General features: G+C 38.7%; 1 protein-coding gene across 2 annotated transcripts in view; it reads right to left on the bottom strand.

Annotated features, from left to right (window-relative positions):
- Positions 1-24378, bottom strand: part of Rspo2 (R-spondin 2) — a 139759-nt gene that overhangs the window by 65127 nt on the left and 50254 nt on the right. The window lies entirely within an intron of this gene.

Raw genomic sequence — 24378 nt, 5'->3', positions numbered from 1 at the left:
GTAGTTTTGGAGCCTGTCCAAGAACTAGCTCTTATTGACCAGGCTGGCCTCAAACTCAGAGATCTGTCTGACTCTGTTTCCCAAATGCTAGGATTAAACGCATACACCACCACTGCACAGCCCCTTATATTTTAAGAGTATAAGAAAAAAAACAATATTTTCATTTTTAGAACTTAAAAACCAATATTTGAATTTAATATTAACACAAGACCAGAAAATAATTCAAAACTAAATCTCCTAAAGTTCTTCATTACCAATTAGAAATACCAATAAATTTAGCCTGGCAGTGGTGGTGCATGCTTTAATACCAATATCAGGAAGCAGAAGTAGTAGGTGGATTTCTGTGAGTTCAAGGCCAGCCTGGTCCACAAGAGCTAGTTCCAGGACAGACAGGCTCCAAAACTACAGAGGACCTTATCTCAAAAAACTAAAATAAAAGAAATAAAAAGAAAAGAAAGGATGACCAATACATTCAATCTTAAATTAAAATGCACTTGCTCTAACTTTAAGGTATTTACCAAAACTCTATAAGGCACAGAATTGCTAAACCAACAAATAAACAAAATAGATGCATATCTTATTAGCAGGAAGAAAGAAACGGACATATTGTGGGATGTTCACATTATGAATGTAACTCAACAACAAAAAACTTAGAGACTTGTCGAAAAGGCAGGCAGGAGGGAGACAGAAACAACTGGGGGGGAGACAATTAGAAGGTGTTATACACAAGCACAACACTGTCAAAAACATGTTAAATAAAAGTTATAATGAAGACAGGATTTTAGAACACAAAAATTGTCAAAACACAGCCACAACAGGAACAAAATTAATACACTGTATGTTGATGAAGAATCAAGACACATAGGAAAGAAGGAATGTCCTGGAAATTCATAAAAATGTTCTACAGGCTAGAAATAAGAACACCTTGGGTTTCTGAAGGTGGAGAGCTGAGCTAGAAGGAGTTCTAGTTCCTGAGTTAGTTTCTATGTAACAAATATCACAATGTGGTTTAGGTGACAGGAACTCATTCCACGTGGTGAAGATGAGGGCCCTGATGTTAAACACAGCATGCTTCTTCTGAATTCCTGGGACAAGCCTTTCTTCCTTCTCCCTGCTGCTGGTGGCCCCAGGCATTTCCTGGATGAGTAACACCACCTCTGACTTGGTCTTCTCCTGACTGGTTCCTCCAACACCTTCATAACTTTTTTCTGTCTCCTATAAATATCTCATGCATTTATAATCTCATAGGATAGGCTTGTTTTTTATATCCCTCATATCTGCCATGACCTTCTTTTCAACTGAGGTCACTTTCTAAAGCCCTAGGTAGACATGAATTTAGCAGGGAATAGTAGCCCACTATAAGGTAATATTAATACTCCCCATCTTCAGGGATTTATTACACAGCTCTGTATTTACAAAGTTAATATGACCATGCAAGTGTAGCATATATTTTTGCACCCTTATAATTAATGTGTATGACTCATATGTAAACTGTAAGACAATTTAGAAGGCTATACAATAACTTTATAATGCAATGACTTAGGGTTACATCTCCTTTAAGATTCTAGGAATTAGATCCTCAACTGTAAGTTATTTTCACTTTACTTTCCTGTCTATTTTTTTCCTTTTACTGAATTTATGATGTCTTTTAATAAAGAAGTTCCATATAGCTTCTCTAACATTCCCAGTTACATTTGGAAAAGGATTTATTCTAATAGTGTTCTTGGTGTCCTGAGCAAGTATGAGTTTTGGCAATCTTAGATCCAGTTGAACATTACTGTGTAATTAAGGAAAAACTCATGGGTAATAGAGTCCAGATAGCTGGGGGAACAGGAACAGAGATGGAATGTAGAAGCTGCAGTGGAGAAGAAAATCTGGCTGGGAAAAAAGCCAGCTGTCTCATTTTGAGACTTGCCCAAGAATGGGATCCATCTAAAGCACAGAACCCTGTGGAATGGCATTTAAAAGTTCTTGTGTGCACAACTAGGAGTCTAAGGCAAAACCAGGAGCTGCTGGCAGATGCTGCTGCATCCAGAGCCCAGAACAAGGTCCTCTACAACCAGTGGGAGGAGTGTGCTGCCTACCTTCTACTGTTGGAATTAATCACAGTTTGAAAAAGGTTATTCACATCTCAGAGCTGGCTTTGAAGTGAGCGGAGAATTTGAAAGGTTTGTACTCATGAAAGAATGTTTAAGGAGCTTGTCTATCCCACACTGATCACAACTCAAGAGAAGCTGGACTTGGAGTTCATAGGTCAAACCAAGAGCACATTATCATCACAAATCATACTCCATAGTTAAGAAGGAAAGAGGAAAGGGAATTGCAGAACCAAGGGAATCAACACAAATTAAAGGCTTTTGTTTTGGTTTGGATTTGTATTTCGGAAGACTACTTTCATCTTGACCACAAGGATTTCAAGAGTCAACAAATTCTGCCCCTGCATTTGTTTTTTGAAAGGTATTCTTAAAACTGTTAAAAAACACATTGCTTCAGTTACTTGAACTTTGACAGACTTAAACAATAAAAATGAATTAGGGAATCCTTACCATAGTCTGTATCTTCACTATCTTTATGACCTGACCCAGAAGGAATTCTCTTAAAGCAAAAGTGATAGGCCACACCCAAACATAAGTGCTCTGTTAACAGTTCCTCCAGTCCTGAACTTCTAACACAGCTCAGTAACAAAGGACAAGAACAAAAGTGTGTCCTGCAAGTTGAAGCTTCCTGCCTCGATCCTCAAATAGAACTTTAGTTTAATTGCCCTTCATTCCATATCAGTTATATCCACAGACTTCTGTCTGTGCATTGGAAATCAACACTTAGGAACAGTTCAACCAGAATATGTCCACCCAGTCTATGTAGTAACTATCCTAACTTTGTATCCAAGCACGGGCAAAACAGATACTTGGACGTGACTATTTTATCAAGGTCATAAGTCAAATGGCTTTGCCTATTGCTGTGAGATTTAATTCAAGTGTGCAGGTGGATAAACAGTTCTTAATTCCCAGCTTTGATGACCATGTTTATTTGTTTTTTTTCTGTAAGCTTCAACTCCTCCAACCTCGAAAGCCTGCTGAGATCCAGAGCCTCATACTTCCAACCAAAACATGTTTCCAAATCTAGACCCACCCAAGACTGGAAAGATAAAACTCATTGCATGAAACATGGAGAAGACCCAAAAAAGCAATGGTGGTTCTGCATTGCCCTTGGTATGTCTTAACCAAGGAGCAATACAACATTCCAAGTACTTTATCATGGGAAAAGGCAATATAGTTAGAACTTGTTCATAATTCTGTCTATCCAATTGTATTCTATGGAAATTGCAAACTAAGTCTGGCCTTTTTATTAATCTTGATCACTATTAAATATATCCAGTTATCCATATTTTCATTTCATATGTAGTTGTTGAGTAGCCATCTGTTTCCAATATATTCCTGACAGTTTTTTAAAAGATCTCTGCTATTTCTGGAGTTAGTCCCTGGCCAACAAGACGAGGTCAAAATTCCTTCTAGGTAAAGGCATCCATTCTTGACAAAGGGACAGATGTCTACTCTGAAAATGAGGGAACTCAACAATGGGCTGTTGGCACTTTAACCACACTTCTTATTTGCTGATAAAATAATATTATTAGTTATGCAAACTTTTAAACTAAACAGTCAGTATGACTTTATTAATGAAGCTAATCATAAAATTGCTATTGTGCACACCCAGCCACAAGTCCAAGGTGTATATTAAAAATAAATAAAGTGTGTGGCACTAACAATTTTCTGGAAATCCAATACAACTTAACTTGTAGCCATGAGCATGAAAACAGTGCTGTGAAAATCCACACACAAAGCAGCTCCACGAAGAACCCAAAGCCATGAGCCACGTAAGATTTGATTCAAATTCATAACTCCTATCTGGATACTTTGCTATTTTATGTGAAACTAAATATTTACCAAAAAAACACCATAAAACATGGAATGCAATTATGGATATAAAAATAACCTTTAATACTGGACGTTTATATCAGAATCACATAAGCTTATGTTTTAAATAGTTTAAATTTAGAATGTATTAAAATTTAGATAGACACTACTAGATGTCATCCAGTATAGTTTTAGGAGATAAAATAAACATAAATTTAATACAGAAAAAAATGGATAAACAAGGGAAAATCTTGTGCGAAAACTTCCAAGACTGTTAAACTTTTAAAGCATAGGTTCTCACCCTTACTCAGGCTACAACACTTTAGTACAGTTCCTCATGTTATGCTGACCCCCAAACATAACATTACTTTTGTTGCTACTTCATAATTGTAATTTCGCTACTATTATGAATCATAATGTAAATAAGTATCTGATACAAAGGTTATCTGGCATGCAAACTCTGTGAAAAGGGTCATTTAACCACGGGATCTCAACCCAACAGATTGAGAACCACTGATCTCGAGGTAAACGATATTTTCTGTCCATTTCTCACCACGAGATTCTTCAACAGTAGTTTTTAAAATAAGGCTTAGACCAGATGGGGTCCCTGTGCTGAAAGGGAAAGTGGACACAATCTACTATCTCTAACTGATAACCACTAACAAAGGAAAAGCTAATTTTCTTCAACAGAGTCTCCCTGGGGCATACAACCCACTCTTAAGGCAGGCCCCATGGACAGCAGGACATGGTCAACACAAAATGAACTCGGTGGTATTTTTGGAGGTGTTTTGCTTTGTTTGTTTTATTCATAATACTTTAAGCTTTTTAAATTTTTTAATTTATTTTACTTTTAGCCTTAGAAGTCTTTTGCTTATATATTATGGTTTCTGATTTTTATGGGATTCCTATGTGTGCAAATGTGTGTGTCTGTTCATCCGTATGTATTTCTTGTGCCTTTCTTTGGCTCTTTTTGTTGGTTTGCTTGTTTGTTTTGTCCTATTCTAGTTTGTTTGTTTTTGCTTTTATCTTACTTTATTTAATTATTTAGATGTCTGCTTGCTTTCTAATGAGGGAGAAAAAGAAAGGGTGTGTATTTGGGAAGGATGGGGAGGTGGAGAAGATCTGGGAGGAGCTGAGGAAGGGGAAACATATAATCAGAATAAATTGTATAAAAATTCATTTTCAATAGGATATATAAAGGAAAACTAAAACAAAGAGTTAAAATAACACAAAGCTGTGACTTCACACACAAGTACTAGAAATTGGTGTCCACTGGTTAGCTAGAAATGCTATTGTTTGATAAATCTATTGTAGCCACCTAAAATATGTCAGTTACTAATTAAAGCTTGGGTTGTGCTTATCTCTAGAAGTACTCACTCAGAAAATAGTGTTTCTACAATGAACAGCCCCCCAAAATATGGAAATTTTTTTTACAGAAATGAATGTTTTCTTTTTTATTTTGTTTGTTTTGATTTTAGCTTCTTGAGATCAGCTCACTGTACAGCCCAGGCTAGACACCTGAGTCCACCCCACTAAGTGCTAAGAACAGGTATCAATATTCTTAACTACAGCAGAGCTAAAGGTCTTAAATTATATCATTTTTCTTCTAACAAAATATATGTCACTGTAGAAAAATTCAACACGAGAAGTTAGATTTTAAATTATGAAGGGGTTGAAGAGTTACAAATCTATTTAAGCACAGGAAGTGTTAATATCTTCCAAAACATAAAATCACTCCAATTATAAACCCCTAATCACCCTCAGCAGCAGCACTGTTCCAACCACAAGCATCATAAACTGTCACTGCAGGGGAGCATGGATAACCGTGATTCACTACACCCACAGGATGGCTCATCACGTAAGATTTTTTAATACAGTTCAGGGAAACAGAAGGTCTTCAGGAAGCATGCATGCTTTACTACAAGTCAGTTAAGATGTCCCCAAGAAGTTCAAAATACTCAGTAAGTGCAGATCTAGGAAAGACAACAGGAAAAATTGAGATTCCTTCTTACATGGCTCTGTTTAAGTGTGTAACAGGCCTGTCCAGAACGTTATAGACTCGGTATTTTTTCTTCTAAGTTACAAGTAACATACTTTATTAACATTCAGGAAAAGCTGCAAGACTAGAAGAGATGGGAAGACTATGCCAACAGTTGTCAGAGCAAAGGTAACTTTAGTACAATCCATTGCACCTCAAGGAAAAGCAACACCCCTTCAATGTATTTCCCAAAAACCAGAAGCAAAGGAGAGAAGCCTACATTGTGTCGGGGCACCAGAAATGAGAACAAGCATCCAGAAACCATGTGGTCTGCAACACAAAACACCCTAAGTACTGTATCTGTACCAATCAGATTCAGATCCTCAAGAACAGACACTTCAGAGACGCTAAAATCAGGGCTTTGGTGTGAGAGATTTATGTTCTGATCAACTAAGCATCATTTAGTCATAGTGCAGCTCCCCCAGATTAATGAGTACAATTCGTATGTACATATTCAACTGAAGTAAATTGTGTTTAGAAATCCATGTGCCCATACACAGAAGAATGGGTAAATAAAACATGGTATAAGTACAGAATAAAGAAAAATAAAATTGTGCCATTTGTTTTTAAATGTATGTAGCTGGAGGTCATATTGAGCAAAATAGACTAGATGAAAAAAGATTAATATGAATATTTCATATTTTCTCTCATTTGTGTATCCTGCAATTCTTCTGTAGATATGGAAAGGCATTGTGTGTGCATGCACATACTTATTCACAATGGTTAGCTTTAATTATCAACTCAACACAACCTAGAATCGTCTGGAAAGACATATTCAATGGGGCATTGTCTGCACTGGGTGGCACTGTGGCCATGTCCACTTACGATTGCCTTTTTTTTTTTTTTTTTTTTTAGACAGGGTTTTTCTGTAGTTCTGGAGCCTGTCCTGGAACTAGCTCTTGTAGACCAGTCTGGCCTCGAACTCACAAAGATATGCCTGCCTCTGCCTCTCAAATGCTGGGATTAAAGGCTTGCACCACCACCACCCAGAGAGGACTGCCCTATTTAAGTGAACTGAATCAAGACCCAGTTCACCGTGGGCAGCCCTATTCCCTAGAGAGGCGAAGCTGAGCTCTAAAGAGGTGCAAAATTTAAGCTGAACACATCAAGCAAGCAGGTGAATATGGTTTCATTATTTTCTGCTCTTGGCTGTCGATGTGATGTGACCAACTAGCTGAATTTCCCACCCTAACTTCCCCGCAATGATAGAATCGTAAACTGAAATAAATCCTTTTCACTTTTCTCTCCTAAAGTGCTTTCTGTTGGAATATTTTATCATAGCAATAGAAATGAAATTGGGAGGGAATGGAAGGAAGTGCCTATGACAGGAATGCATGATATACTTGAAAGGAAATGTCTGTATGAAACCCAACACTGTATACAATGAATACAAGCTAATTTTTTAAAAAAAAAAGTAAAAAAGTACTTCAGAAAAAAATTTCTAAAAGTTGATATCAAACTTCAAGTTAAAAGACAAGACATCAGAGAGGGACAGTCACCCACAGAGTACAATAAAACCTCTCAATTCAATATTTACAGTACCCATTAATGTTTAAGCACTTTCTGTAACCAATGCTTAATTTAGGAGTCCATGCCTAAATTATTCTTCTTTGCCACCTGATACAACTACAGATCCCTATACTGGATGTTAATTCTAACACAACAGAAAATGTGCCATGAAGGATGACAACACACTTACCCCAAACTACACTATTAAGACATGCAGACGGGCACACACACACACATGAAAAGAAAAAAGAAAAACAAACCACCAACAGTGTAGACTCTTCAGGTGTGGATACCCTTAGTATTAATTATTGATTAAATAAAGAAACTGGGCTGGTACTGCTGGCCTTTTCAAAGAAAAAGTATGGAAACTGGTTCTTTTCAAAACAAAGGAAGAATCCTATCATATGCTCTATAAAATAAGCCACCTGGTAGAATCCACAAGAAAAAAAAATAGTTTATTTCATGAAACTGTTCTAATGCCAAAGGAAAATCGTAAAGTTAGAATGCGTGTGACCCTCTAAGCCATGGTTAGAAACTGCTGTGCTGTGCGAATTACTCATGCTTAAACTTGGCTGATGCTTTAGCAACACACTTAACCAGACCCATGACAAAATATAGACACAATGTTGTGCTCATGGGAACCCCAACACGAGTAGATCTAAATATATACATTGATGAAGATTGTGAAACCACCACTTTCATATGGTCCCATGTTTATACAAGGAAATAATCCAATTATGTAAATAGACAAAAGTACTCACAAACCAAAAGTTGTGTTCCATAAAATATTTAAATGCTTCTTACACCAACACTATGTGAAAGCAGTTTTTGCAGTCTCCATAAGTACTGCAACATATGTGTCAATGTCTGGCCCATAATAATTCCCAAATAATATGCAAAAGCTTCCCTTTTTCCTTGGCCAGAATTAAATTTAATTTAAAAGGGAGGAAAAGAGGGTATCACAGAGTCTATTCAACAACTCTATACACACCACCTACTTTCTAGAAAACACAGTACTTGTTAACTCCTGCCCACACCTTCTTAACTTTTAGACCAATAAATGGAAAACAAACTAAATGGCTATCTGATGTCAAACATAAAACCCACAAAAAGAAACGAACTCTAGATGCCCTGTGATATAGAGGTGGGAAACTTCCACTGGGTTTTTAAAGTAAGAATGAACACAGCCTTGTTAGCTCTGTTGTAAAGTTTTGAGCTTTAACGAAAACCACTAACAACATTTGCATTTGGCAAAGACTATTCTGCAGGAGTTGTGGCTTTCACTTTCAATACTCTAGTGTTTTCCTGTGCATCTCCAGCATGTGGTCATTGCTGGCAATAATCATCTGCGAAAGCAAGCACCAGGTGGATTCGCTACTAATCTTCAGACATAAAAAGATTTCGTTTCCATTTTTTTTCAACAACTGGCCTACATTTGCTCTTTATGAAGGCATTTTAATGAAAGCATTAATGAAATGAAAGCATTTGCTTGGTAGATATGCTTACTTCACAGTAATTCATACCGGGAACCCAAAATGAAATCTAACTATTCTAAGATGATTCTGTAAATTCAGACCAAGGAAAAGAAGAAAGGCAACACAAAGGGCAAAAGTAAAGAATTGTCACTGGAGAATATGGTACATGACAGGCCACATGGTCTTGCACTTTTGAAGACAATACTTATCATTCTGAATCTCTATGCACAGGAGTGAATAAACAAAGACTAAGAAACTTTCCTAAGGTCATAGAGCTCGAATCTAGCCCTCACCTTTTACTTCAAAAGCCACGGGTTCTGTTTCCCCACTAAGTAAAACGTATGCAGCATTTAGAAAGAAAATGCATTAAGCATCGTGAAAATCATTACAACAACTCCCAGCAACACTTCCAAATAAAACTGCTGGTACATCAAAGAGCATGATAAGGGAAACTGAGTTACAGGTTTATTCTGGCAGAAGTTAAAGAGAAACCTCCAAAACTATAAATGGAAAAGTCTTTAACTGTTTGGTTAGATAGCAAAAGGCCAGAACTTTTTAAGCAGGGAGCTCTACTTGACAAGTTCAAAGAAAACAAAAATCACCCTCAAACCATGCAATTTCCTGCAAATGGGCAATTCTCTTCACTGTCTTTGAAGACAGAGCCCATCCTGGCTACAGGGCCTTTGAAGTCACACAGAAAGCATACCTATGTAATTAGAAAGCATCAGAACCCATTCAAATGGCCCAAACTGGACTCGAGGATGCACCAATGCGGGAGTGTGGACAGAACAGGTAACTTGCTCTGTGACCTGACTTGCCTCTACTCTCTCCAAGCTTGGAATCCAAAAGTAACCCAAATATACATTAATAGAAAACTGCTAATAGTATTTGATTACTCTCAAAAAGTATTCCTATACATAATCTACGTAGACACAGATAATAATACAAATATACAAGGCAACACAAATGTATAGTAAACACATATACAACCCCCTAGGCCAAACTAATCAAATGGCAGAGAGAGAACATGCAAATTAACAAGATCAGAAATGAAAGGGGGGGCATAACCACAGACACAGAGGAAATTCAGAGAATCATTAGATCTTACTACAAAAGACTATATGCCACAAAATTGGAAAACGTGAAAGAAATGGACACTTTTTTAGATAAGTACCATATACCAAAATTAAATCAAGACTGGGTGAACAGTTTAAATAGACCTGTAAGTCACGAGAAATTAGAAGCTGTCATCAGAAATCTCCCTACCAAAAAAAGCTCTGGACCAGATGGTTTCAATGCAGAATTCTACCAGAACTTCCAATAGGAGCTAATACCTATACTCCTTAATGTATTTCACAATATAGAAACAGAAGAGTCATTGCCAAACTCCTTTTATGAAGCTACAGTCACTCTGATACCAAAACCACACAAAGACTCAACCAAGAAAGAGAATTACAGACCAATCTCACTCATGAACATCGATGCAAAAATTCTCAAAATACTGGCAAACCGAATCCAAGAACACATCCAAAAAATTATACATTATGATCAAGTAGACTTCATCCCAGAGAGGCAGGGCTGGTTCAACATACGAAAATCTATCAATGTTATCCATCATATAAATAAACTGAAGGAAAAAAAACCATATGATCATTTCATTAGATGCTGAAAAAGCATTTGACAAAATTCAACAAAATTCAACCCTTTATGATAAAGAGGTCTTGGAGTGATTAGGGATACAAGGGCCATACCTAAATATAATAAAAGCAGTATAGAGCAAGTCGACAGCTAACATTAAATTAAATGGAGAGAAACTCAAAGCCATGCCACTAAAATCAGGAACACGACAAGGCTGTCCACTCTCGCCATACCTCTTCAATATAGTGCTTGAAGTTCTAGCAATAGCAATAAGACAACATAAGGAGATCAAGGTTTGACCAGCTTAGCTACCCCCCAAGCCCTCAGTCTGACCTCGGGTTGGCCCTCCTTAACATCTACCCCACCTAGGATCTGCTGGAGTTCAGGAAGGGCCTGGTCTTGTGGAAAAATAACCACAGGAACTTCATGACTCGGGGCAGACACGGGATATCATGGAGAAGTTTCAGCAAGGATCCAGGGATGATGGTGTGTGTACCAGAAACCAGAGACCTTGAACCAGACCAGTGACTCGTAGCAATGAACATTTGCTAGTAAAGCTGATTGGACAAAAGGGTGGACTAAGTGACTCATGGTTCCTTATGCTCCCAGGGCAAAAGAAGTATTGGAGAGGTGGGAAAGATAAAGAAGTGAAGAGCTCCTTTGGGTTTTGTTTTGTTCTTGTTTTTGTTTGCTTGCTTGCTTTGTTTTGTTTTTAATTTTCTTTTGGGGGGGTGCTGCAGGGCTGAGAGAAAGATATAGGGGGCTGGGAGGTGAGCAGAATTAGGGTGCATGATGTGAAATTCCTAAAGAATCAATAAAGAAATTCTATTTTAAAAAGTATAACCTCAAGAGTCTATGAACTATAGTTGTAAAGCTTGAGAAGGCAAGTTTGCATTTACAGCAAAAGTTTCAAAGTTAGAGAAGGAATTATAATATTTACAAAATAAGAAACAACATAAGGGAAGAAAATAACAATATTCTAGAGAATGGAGTTCTCTGATAAACTCAAACATTTGAATCAACAGACGCAAAAGAAGAGAGAAAATTAACAGAATAATCCTTAAAAAAATGCAGGCCAAGGGAAAGTTCCCCAAAGCTTATGAGAAATTTTATGGTAAATTTATCAAAAATAAAAACTTAAACCCACCTATTAGGATGTAAGGGGGCTACTGGAAAAAGAAGAAATATTGTAGTTTATCAATTTCCTAAAACTAAAAAGCTTCAAAGTGCAATGGAAATGGAAAATCAGATACCTGACCACAGTATGGATATATATAGTCTTACACAGCTACAATACTATTGTTTGACTTTAGGCATATCCTATTTTCACATATCCTATTATCTATAAAATGTTGAATGTCCCACTATTCAAAAACTATAGGGTATGCATTGCTTCGACTTGTTTATTTTTTTTAAATTTAAAATAATTCTTACCCTCTTCATTGCCTTGCTTTGACATTTTTACCGTCTAGGTCAATGGTCTTATGGAATGCCTTAAAAGCTGGTACTGATAGAGATTATAGAGGTCACTACTTTGTAGTCAGTAACCAAAATAACTTACTGTTGTAATGTGATGGATGGAAATATGTGTGTGTGTGTATGTGTGTGTATCTGCACGTCTGTGTCTGTTGTGTCTGTGTGTGTATCTGCACGTCTGTGTCTGTTGTGTGTATGTGTGTCTGTGACTGTATATGTGTGTGACTGCATATGTGTGCATGAATAAAGTTATCTAAGAGATTATCTAATAATTCCAATGATGCAAGCTGCCTTCACAATGCAGTGATTTGACCAAATCAACCTTAACTAAGTAATCAAACTTAGCATCACCAAAACACGGGACAGACAGTATTGTACAGCACAGCCAACCCCCAATATGATGTGACTAAGTGTCCACATCTGCACACAAGTCTGGGCAACAGACACTCACAAATATTTTGTCATCACTGTCTCCAGCTACACTGTAGAGATGCAGGATTTGGAATTGCGGAAACCTTTCTCCTTACTCTCGATTCTCTTTCATTCTCAGTCACGGTGCCCTGCCAACAACAGAGTCCCCAATGGAGTGTACCAAATGGGGAAAGAAAAGGGCACTAAGCACAGACTAAAAGGAGTTTGGTTTTTTTTGTCCAGTATAAGACAACATCTTTATACTGATCCACACAGGCAGTGTGTCTGCACACACACACATGCGTGCACCCATGGCATAGAAATAAGTGGAATTCGCTGCTTTCTGGGGAAATCCGTGCATTAACATGTAATTATTGAGCTGCCACAAAGCCTAATTTTTGTTTTACTTACACCATACAGAAATAGGTTCGAATAGAAATTCTCAACTTCTTGCTTATATTCAAATGGCATACCCACATTCCTGCTTAAGTTATCAGTCAGAGCGGAGTAGCAGTAACCTTGTATATAAAGTCATCTATTTTGAACAGAATCCATCTCTCTCTGTTGTGCTTGTGTCCAGCCTCCCTCACAAAACTAAACAGCTGTCTGGGCTCTGAGGAGCACCCTCCATATGTGGACAAGACACCACAGTTCATGCTGTCATCAATAACCTTTCACCGACATTCAACTCAGTCACTCACAAGAATGTTTGAGTCATCTTATAAACCACTGCAAATGTCCTCAGTGTGAATTGTTAATCCACAACATACTGCTTTTTAACTGGAACTTCGTAGAACTGGCATGAAAAGAACAGATGTTATTGTACAAATAATACTGATAAAAAGCAAATTAGATTCACATATGAAACTATTATAAACACATGTAAATATTTCTTAATTTCATAGCAATGTCAAACAAATGACTATGTACAACATTTGCAACTTTTTAATTCTATTTTCATAAGGAAAATGTTACTTGATACACTATATGACAAAGTCATAATATGAAAGAGAGGTAAATCCGCAGAAAGAAAAGCAACAAACTACAAATATTCCATCAACAAATAACAATTTTTATATAAAGAATATTTGAAAGCCTTCTAGCAAAAAGACATTCTAGAAAAGTTTAAAAACCATATAAATAAGCTGTTGAAAAGGTACATTGCTGTAGGAACTCCTTCAGCCAATAGCCTTTAAGACACGAACTCACTTGGGTGTGGTCTCTTGTACTATAAAAGTTTGAGCAGTCTCTCTCGGTTGCTGGATTCATTTCCTATTCCCCACTTGCGCAGAGGACTGCTGATCAGTGAATCTACCCCTAAATAAAGAACCCTGTATTATACTCCATTCTGAGCTAGCATGGGACTACTTTATCGCATTCATCTACAGTACACGTGGAGATTTATTGAACCTGATGAGTCCCAAAAGATGAATCCAAATAGAGAGCTATCTGTGTCCTACATTGAGGTTTAGAATATTGATTATTTTAAAAAATATATATTGGTTTGGACAATGAGGTCAGAGAATCACAAGTTCTAGGCCAGAGTGGGTAATATAAAACGACACTATATTTTTTTGTAGTTTTTTTAATTTTTACTGATTTCTATTGAGCTCTACAATTTTCTCTGCTCCCCTCCCTGACTCTTCCCTCCCCCCTTCAACCTTCCCCTTAAAAAACTGTCTTGTTTTTTTAAGTAAACATTTACTCTTTCTGTCTCTGTTATTCACCTTTAACCATGGGTGGGAGTGGAGAGTGGAAAAGGGAATATGGGGAGAAATAACTAATACTACAGGTCTTATAAACAAGTCATATCAAAACCTACCTCTTAGAAGCTTCCTAAAATAGATGCATATAAATATGTAAAACATTACTTTTAATGTAATTACCCTACAATGATCAGACAATTCCCAAAAACCTGCCTGATGAGTTAGGGCTACTGGTGCAATAGTGGTAAAAATGGTATGAGAGTAACCACCCACTTTATTATTGAATGTAAGGCCCACTTCACAAGATAGACCTGCAATGTTAATGGGGCCAAAAGCCTGTGGACAGATAGGTGATAAGCATTGGGAGAGTACTTAATACTATTATTCTGCTAAAGGAATATAGAATAAAAAAAAATCACTGGTATCTTAAGGGTGGGTGGGAGGGGGGTAAGGGGAGATGGGGAGAGAAAAGTGAGAAGGGTAGGATGGGGAGAACTTGGGGCAACAGGATGATTGGGATAAAGGAAGGTTGGATAGGGGAGCAGGGAAGCACATATCTTAATTAAGGGAGCCATCTTAGGGTTGGGAAGAGACTTGGACCTAGAGGGGCTTCCAGGTGCCCAAGGCAACGTCCCCAGTTAGTTCCTGGGGCAGCTGAAGTTAGGGAACATGAAATGATCCTATCCTATAGCCATACTGATGAATATTTTGCATATCACCCTAGAACCTTCATCTGGCGATGGATGGAGATAGAGACAGAGACCCACACTGGAGCACTGGACTGAGCTCCCAAAGTCCCAATGAGGAACAGAAGGAGGGAGAAGATGAGCAAGGAAGTCAGGACCAAGAGGGGTGCACCCACCCACGGAGACAGTGGGGCTGATCTATTGGGAGCTCACCAAGGCCAGCTGGACTGTGACTGAAAAAGCATGTGATAAAACCGGACTCTCTGAATACGGCGGACAATGAGGGCTGCTGAGAAGCCAAGGACAATGGCACTGGGTTTTGATCTTACTACATGTTCTGGCTTTGTGGGAGCCTAGCCAGTTTGGATGTTCACCTTCCTAGACCAGGACGGAGGGGGGAGGACTTTGGACTTTCCACAGGGCAGGGAACCCTGACTGCTCTTCAGACTGGAGAGGGAGGGGGAGAGGAGTGGGGGGAGAGGGAGAGGAGTAGAGGGAGAGGGAAAGGAGTGGGGGGAGGGGGGGAGGAGAGGGAGGCTGAGAGGAGGCGGAAATTTTTTTTTCTCAATAAAAAAAAAAGGAAAAAAATCACTGCTAATGACTTCTTGCTATACCTCAGATCAGTTTATCTCTCAACCTTCATCAGAGAAGTATCTGCTCACAGGAGGTATCAACTGACAGACAATCAACTGGCCCATGTGAAGAGATTCAAGAGACTGGGGAGGGCTCAGTGCTAAATGGGACAGTCATCATATGCCTCCCCATAAAGCTCTGGATCTTCATGGAAAAGGCATTGGAAAAAAATTGTAAGAGCCAGAGACGGTGAATATCTTTAAGACAACACTGTTTTCCAAACACAACGAGAAAATAGCATATACAAATGCATAGCACTTGCAACAAGATGCACAAAGCCTGCACAAGATCAAGCCAGACAAAACTCCCAGCATGGGGGAGCAGGTGGGTGTTGATGGGCATAAAATCCATACAACAAGCTGAGGAGCTACTGGCTGATGGTTTCTGGGAAAGGAAGAGTCAGTTGTCTTTAATTGTGGTACCAATTGCATGCTGACCACAGAGAAGGCCCTACTGCCAAGAGTAGTTCAAAACAAAACAAAACTCAAGTTGGGAGCATAGGTGAGAGTGGAGAGTAAAATCCGGAAGTAGTGGGGGTGAATATGCTTACAAGAAGACTATATGACATTCCCAAAGAATTAATAAAAATATTTTAAAATATAAAAGTGTATTTAAGAAAAGGGTATTTCAAATATCTATCCTGGTAATATAAACTGGCATAAATCTTCTATAATATAACTAGGCAATATTGAACTTTCTGCCTAACCCAATAATATCACTTCTAAGAATCCAGGTGGAAAAAATTAATTGGGTAAATACACAAATAAAGTCAGCTTAGATTATGGAATTCTCTTAAATAGTCAGGGTAGGTAACAATATAACATGCATCAATAAACTATCATATATCTAATAACTATTGATATTGACTAAAAATATCCATGGATTGAGTATACATAGAAGTGTGAACATGTGTGCAGAAGGCTCTTTATGTAAGATTCAGAGAACAAATTATAAAGTGTAGCATTCCTATTTCTCTTTATTTAAAAAAGTACATACATCATGGGTGATATGATACTTTGGGGTATTAACTGAGAGGGTATTTTATTTTATTTTACTCCATTTTTGGCCCTTAGTCATCTACACTCAAATACACGAGTAGAATTCACTGGCTCGGGGAAGACTGCTCAAGGAAAGTAATACAGAGGCTCAAATTTTGAGTTCCCAAACAGAATTTTAAAATCTTGGAAGAGGCATAACTCTGTTCTGTCCTTTAATTTTACTGAATTGTAAGACACTTGGCTTTGAATATTTAAACCAGAAACTCAAGACTCAGAACAATAAATATGCTCATAGGTAAACAGAGAAAGCTATCTATCCGAACAAATTACCTACTTTGGAAAGATAAGGATGTTGGGGAAAAGAGTTGGGAAGACAGATTTAATAAGTCCTTCTGAGGGGGCACAGGCTCTCACCTTACGGAAATGATACAAAAGTAACCCATCTACTGATGATAAGTTTGAGAACCGGAAATCAAGGCACATAGTATTAACACCCACCAGGAGTGTTCCTTCTCCTAAGACTGAAACAGACAACTGGGGAAAGGACAGAGGGGGACCCCAGGGCAGAGCGGACTTGAGGTGGCTTCCCTAGCCTGAAGCAGTATGGAAGAACATCCAAAATGTGTCTTTGATGAACTGAGAGGGCAAAGGCAAGAGACAACCACAGGGCCAGGACAAAAGTGCAGAGTCAGCACAGGAAACAGAGTCTCCAGTGACATGTGTCATGCCGTGCAATGACATGCACTAGGTAAGAAAGAAGACAGACGATGAGCAAAAACAGCCCTCGGCAGGAGAGGGTAGCATCCCAGGACACTGGCCCTCTGTGGCCTTCCCTCCCCAAACATGATGAAATGCCTGGTGTAAAATTGGGAGGGGAGGGGAAGAGCAAGGCACACCCAGGAATGAAATAAGAACATATTTAGCTGACACAATTTACTAGAATTAATTTTCCACTAAGAATGAGACCTTTGGGATGGAAACCAAATTTAAGTATAGAACAACAACAACAACAATAATAATAATAAAGCAACAGCACCACTGAGCAATGGCATTTCATAGAAAAGTTCTGCCTTTTACATACATGTGTGGAAATACTTTGTAGTAGTGTCAAGCATCTTACTGCAAGGCCATGAAACAAACTGTTTGTTGTTGTTGCTTTTATGGTAACATTATGGTTAACAAAACCAGTTATCTTGTTCAAAAAAACAGTTATTGTTCTGCCAAAATATTTTAAAGAAGTGAATGAATAATTATATTTCAAGAATAATTTTAATAACAAAATACACAGATCATTTCTCTCCATTTCTAAATCCCAGATTTAAGATGTCCAGCATTTCAAATACAGGACTAATTGAAAAGAAAACGGGAAAAAGAAGTCTCACGTGGACCTATGATTTCCCTGAAAGAACAAAGCAGGGCACACGCAGTGGGATCCACGTGGAGTGACTGCACACGGCAGGGAGATATTCTGAAGGAAGTGGTACTGTCTCTTTAAAGACATAAAATCCTAATTCTCTTAAAATATACAGCAACCCAAAGACCTGAATAACCTTAATTACAATTCTCTGCAAGTAGAACCTTCATAAGCCTTAAATCCCTTTGCTCATTTTTACTGCCAGCAATTAGACAAAGTACACAGAGCTGAACCCTATGTGTTTGCGTTTAACAGTATCAAGAAACATTTGTGACATTTAGGGGCCTTCATTTCCTCGGTTATTTTCAATGCAATGAAAATACTTACAGAGGGAAAGAGATGGGCAAGGGAGAGAGGGTGAGAAAGAATGAGACTTAGAATAAGTAGAAATGAACTTAAAACTAATTCAATATCCAAATAAACAATATTTAGATCTTGTTCATATAGTTTGTTTCAATATTCCTCCAGCCCTCAGGCAACATGTTAAGTAGGAAATCTGAAATCAAGACTGAGTGTATGAACTGTGGTGCTAAATTAGCAAGGGATACTTTAAAGCCCAGCTACTCAAAGTGTGGTCCTCGGCCCTGTAGCATCAGCCAAAAGCTCCACCTTGGACCTTATCTTCTTCCATCCATTGAAGAGGATTCCTAACTGGATTCCAACACGCTGCTTTAACATATGCATACTAAAGTTTAAATTTATTCCCCTCCTATATTCCACAAAAAAAGAACAGGCAAAACAATCCATCGTGCTTGAGAAGCCTAAAATTACCTTTGTGATTCTCTATACATAAAACATATATGTATGTGTGAATGATATTATATATAATAAAAACAAGTCATAATAATGGAAGAAGAGATTTTCTACATCATAATCTGAAAACAGAAACTGAATATTGAGTTATGTGCAAGAGAAATTCAATGTTCTGTTCCTGGAGATAATTAGTAGATCCCACTCAACCTCCAACACGAAAAACACTCTAATGACTTAATTATTACTGTAGTCAAGTATGGTCTGTGTAATAAATAAATCTTCCTCTCAAAAAGTAGAGAAATGAGCTTTGAGGGTATCCTAACTTAAGGAGAACTAACAAAGATTAGGAAATAGAAAAAGTTATGCTTCTCAATTGTTTTGTTTTTTTTTTTTTTAAATTCATCAAAACTTACAACTCTCATTTTGGGATTTTACCCGAAATGTCTATATCTGGCCCAGATCTGAGCCTGATGGTCCATCTGCATTGGATCAGCCTTCACAAGCTTTTCTACCCTGGGTTCTGATGATGTCTTGGAGGCACATGCTGTGGAGGAACAGGGCTGTTCTTTGCTGTCAACCTCAAAGGTTAAGAGGACGCCCCTTGTAACACCCCACTGTGAGTCTACGCAGGGTTAAATCATTGACGCTATTTGCATTTTCACACCTGCTTCCTCTTGAGTAACCAGTTCTGTGAGTTTATGACCTACTGGGGATGGTGACTGCTCTTTTAGCCTAAGGCTGACTATGTCTTGGAATATGGCACCGTGCACATCACCTACAGCACCAAACTGTCAAGAAGAAATGATCACATATCCCCCCAGCACCCAGTCTCTACTCTTGCCCCTCTTTTTACATGGGCAAATGCCTCCTATCCTGACCATTTTTAAATCTTTCTCTGTCTTCCTGACTTCTGTTATTATCCTTCTGGGACATTATCAGTCCACTATATATATTTTATTTGTTCAAGGTAATTGGATATTCTGTATTAAATTTTAAAAATCATTTTCAGAGTTCAGGGCCTCATAATCCCGAGAGTCCGTAATCTGACATCAATACCTGTAACTTCAACATACTGGAAACCTAACTAATCTTGCAGCTGGCTTTGCCCTTTCTGTTTCACTGGTTTAGGTTTACTTTCACACATATTCCTGTTCACCATTGGTAACACGAAAGTGTCTGGCTCTGCACACTTGAGGAAGGTCCAACAATTTCTCCCACTAGGCTAGATGTCTTCTTAGCAGAGTTTATTGGTACCTGTAGCCAATAAAGCAACCTGTACAAACTCTAACTTAAGACTAATTAATCCTTTTAAATATCCCCAAATTCCTCCATATTTCCTCTGAATAAAGTTATACAACCGATCAATCCTGACACAATTTGTGAGGCAGAATTGAAGCAGCATAATGCAGCCTGCAAATCCATAGTGGCAATTTTATTTTAAATATAAAATTCTATCACTTTTGTGATATAAATTAATTGGTTTAATTGGACACATGTTTTTAACATCTAGGAATGACTAGGCTTATGACACAAATCTATATAACTATTCTCCATAGCAATTCCTATAGCATTTTACCAGTGTGTGTTAATTTTACATAATAACTATTTCAAGAACATCATGTATGCTGACCACATTCATCCTTTCCCATCCTTTCCCATCCTCTCTCCATTGAGTCTCACCTCATCTTTCTCCATTCTTCTTTTCCTACCCTTCTTTTTGCTATCATGTGTGTGCGTGTGCGCGCATGTGTGTGCATGTGTGTGTGCGTATGTGTGTGCATGTGTGTGTGTGCATGTGCACACAGCACGCACACATGCATGCACTCATGCACTTACAAAGCTGGAAAGAATTCTAGAAGCTATAAATGAGATGAAAAGATGGGATATTTATTATATTTACTAGATTAGTCTATTCTTTATTAAAAATTCTCAGCATATGTTCTATACATATAAAAATGACAATATTATTGATAAATATGATAAGGACTATCTTGACAATTGTTGCTAATATTTGATTCCATGTGGTATTGTCTTAAGAAGCTGAACCATGGCAAAGATTTTTCTCCCTAAACAAACATTCATCAAACTCCTCTGAGTCCTCCTCTTCCATAGTCCTCAAACGTGGTCCCTTGTTAGGCAGGATTAATGCTTAAACTGACAAAGAGCTGGGAGAGAATATTCTCTCTGGATGTCTGATGGAATTGCCCATTCCCTCTCTGGACATCTGATTGCCTTGACAAAGTCAGCAAGGCTGTTCAGTCTGTTTAGAATCTCCCCTTCTCATGTCTCCTCTGGGCAATTGTCTATATGCCGCCATCCCTGCCTGCCAACCCTGACACTCATTGGTAAAATATCCCTGCTTTTACTTCTTGTACCCAGAAGTTAGCTCAGCTACCCCAAGGACTCTTCATTCCCACTGTAAAAATTGGGCGTAAGGGGATCTGCTTTTGAAACTACACTATCCAGGCTTAATACTCTCTAAAGAAAAACAAGATGCCAATTATCAGCAACTCTGATAATTTCTGAAGATAAAGCAAGAACTCGATTGCAGAGGAAGAATTATACCTTTCAAGAGAAGAACCAGCTCTAAACTTATACACTATATTTATACTCTTACAGAAGTGCTAAAGAGGAAATTGGGAAAGGTTGGGATTTAGTTCTTTGATAAAGAACTTGCCTACAAACACAAGGCTCTAGGTACCATTACCAGCACTGAGCAAAAAGAGGGGGTACACTGGGAGTGAGAATTGGCAAACAATATAAAGTAGGAGGCCTCATCCTGAAGTCCATCCTTAGAGGAGATCCAGTAAATAGCAACATCACCCAAAATATTCAACTATGTCATAGAATAAAGGTGCTTTGTAATGTGTGTGGTCTTAACTCATATATCTTTTCTCAATGAGCTACTGCTGGGTACATCCCATGGGAGTAAAGCTAAGAGGATCTAGAGAACAGGATATCCACCACAAGTAAGAAGTTGGAGGGAATCTTCAACATGCTACTTCAGAGGAATCCCAAGATGACTATGAAGTAAGATTTAAGGCAGTACAGCCGATTGCAGATCAAAGCCTTCAAATAAGAATTCTTTTCCTCAAAAGGATAAAATGGTTAGAACAGATTCAGACAAACTGAAGAGTTTTCAGTTTCATTGGGGATACAGTTAGAGAGGAAATACCATTCCAGAGAAAATGAGTCATAAAATTAAAAATGTAAGAAATACACTCAAGGGGATGGGATGGGATGTAACTCAGTTGGTACAGTGTTTGCCTAAAAGGCAGAAGGCCCTGGAGTTCATCCCAGCAGCACATAATTGAACACAGTGGTGAGGGCCTCTGATCTCAGCATTCAGGATAACCAGAAGCTCAAGGTCACCTTCAGCTACATAGTTAGTTCAAGACCATGTTGTGATACAGAGACTGGAATGGAAGAGACAGATGAATGGATGGAGAGAGGAAGACACAGATCAATTCATTGTAAGGTGAGCCATTGGGAAAGAGTGGGTCTCATTACCTAGAAAATTAATTCAAGTGCTTTAATTGGACTGACAGGGAAGAACACCTATATTAATGATTCATGACATTTGCAATAAATCCTTTCACACTGTGATATTTAACTGATATTTCCCAAACCTCTGTTAGGTCAACAGGGAGACTTCAAACAGTCAACCAGTTTAACCAGAACCACATCGAAGAAAACTGGGCCACACAGAAGTACTTTCCTACATATGATGCAACACAATACATGTATGACTTCAAATGCCCCAGTCCTTCCACTATTAGTTAAAACTGTCATCTTTCTAGACTTAGCAAAATATAAAGACATCGTTCAAGTCTGAGGAATTTCATATTTAGTTGGAATTAAATCTCTTTGTTCTTCTTTGCCAAATGTCTATGTTTAATAGGGTAGAAAGGAGGTATGGATATGACTGAAAACCCAGACTAAGCATTAAAACTAAATGCATATATCACCAAGTGCTAAGATTTCGTCTGTAAAATACCCCATATCTGAAAGTGCCAATACTCTAAATTTCATGTCTTCATCTTCTAGTAATTTTGGCTCTTACATTGAATGATTCATATATTAAAATAGATTTCATGCTTGTTCAAGAATTCTATCTGGCTTTTGTCCCCGGATCATTGGGCTACCGAGCGGCCCTGTTTAGTTGCTGAGGAATCCCATCTGGATGGGTGAGTGTATGCTATCCAGGGGCAGATTCACCCGGAAGAGAGCACAACCCCCCCTCCCACAGCTCCTTCTGCAGGGCTGTCTTTCTTTCGCACGACCCAGCCCCCCAGCACCCCTCCCCAACCCTGCCCTGCTGTATGCTAGGACCAGTGCTCAAGAACAGTTTTAAGCTACTACACTAAGGCTACCCACCTAGGGCGGTAAGTGCCTGCCTACCGGGCAGGCCTCAGGGTCCCCTGTAAGGGAGCCCGGGCACCTTCAGCTCATGCGCCAGGCTCTCCTGTGCTCTTCTGGATACCGCCCCTCCCTGCTCCGTTCATCCTTTTGTCCACGGATCATTGGGCTACCAGGCGGCCCTGTTTAGTTGCTGAAAAATCCCATCTGGACGGGTGGGTGTGTGCTATCCAGGAGCGGATTATCCCGGAAGAGAGCACAAACCCCCCTCCCCCAGCTCCTTCTGCAGGGCTGTCTTTCTTACACACGACCCCCCCCCCCCCCAAGTCTTCATTTTCTGCAAGGTCCATTGCTCAGGAACAGTTTTCTGCTCCTACACTAAGGCTACCCACCCAGAGCGGTGAGAGCCTACCTACAGGGCAGGCCTCAAGGACCCCCGGTAAGGGAGCACATGCACCTTCAGCCTGTGCGGCAGGGTGTCCTGTGTTCTACTCGTCCCCACCCTGCCCCCCAAGTTCCCTCTTTTGTCCTCGGGTCATTGGACTACCAGGCGTCCATGTTTTGGTACTGAGGAGTTCATCTGGATGGGAACTGGTTCCTGCTTCTACACTGAAGAGATACACCCAGAGAGTCAATCACAGCAAAGACTGGACCAAGACACCAGGCCTCTCCTTGCTCCATTTGAAGGAAGAGATGGGAAGGCGCCAATGCAAGAATTCCTCCAACAACCTGAAAGGCAACATGACATGACCAGAATCCAGGGATCCGGAAATAAGAAGAATTGTACCCCCTACTCCAGAAGAATTAGAAGAAATCGACTCAAAAGTGAACTATATGAAAATAATAGAAGACCTTAAACAGGAGATGAAAAACTGCCATAAACAATTAGAGATCACAAAAAAAAGGTAGAGGAAATGAATAAATCGCTCAAAGACACACAAGAAAACCAAGAGAAAGAAGAAAAAGCAATCAAACAGGTTAGGGAAGCGGTTCAAGACTTGAAGAATGAAATGGAAGCAATGAAGAAAACACAAACCGAGGGAAGGATGGAGATGGAAAATCTGGGTAAACGAACAGGAACTACAGAGACAAGTACTAACAACAGATTACAAGAGATAGAAGAAAGAATGTCAGACACTGAAGATACCATAGAGAAAATAAACACACTGATCAAAGAAAACAGCAAAACCAACAAATTCTCATCACAAAACATTCAGGAAATCTGGGACACAATAAAAAGACCAAACCTAAGAATAATTGGGATAGAAGAAGGAGAAGAAGTACAGCTCAACGGTCCAGAAAATGTATTTAATAAAATTATAGAAGAAAACGTTCCCAACCTAAAGAAATATATTCCTTTGAAGGTTCAAG

The sequence above is a fragment of the Microtus oregoni genome, unplaced genomic scaffold, assembly GCF_018167655.1.
Source record: "Microtus oregoni isolate MIOR12 unplaced genomic scaffold, Mior012 000053F_ref0000044, whole genome shotgun sequence".
Classification (NCBI taxonomy): domain Eukaryota; kingdom Metazoa; phylum Chordata; class Mammalia; order Rodentia; family Cricetidae; genus Microtus; species Microtus oregoni.
Note: the sequence above shows the minus strand (reverse complement) of the source record. Positions and strands in the feature narration are given on the sequence as shown.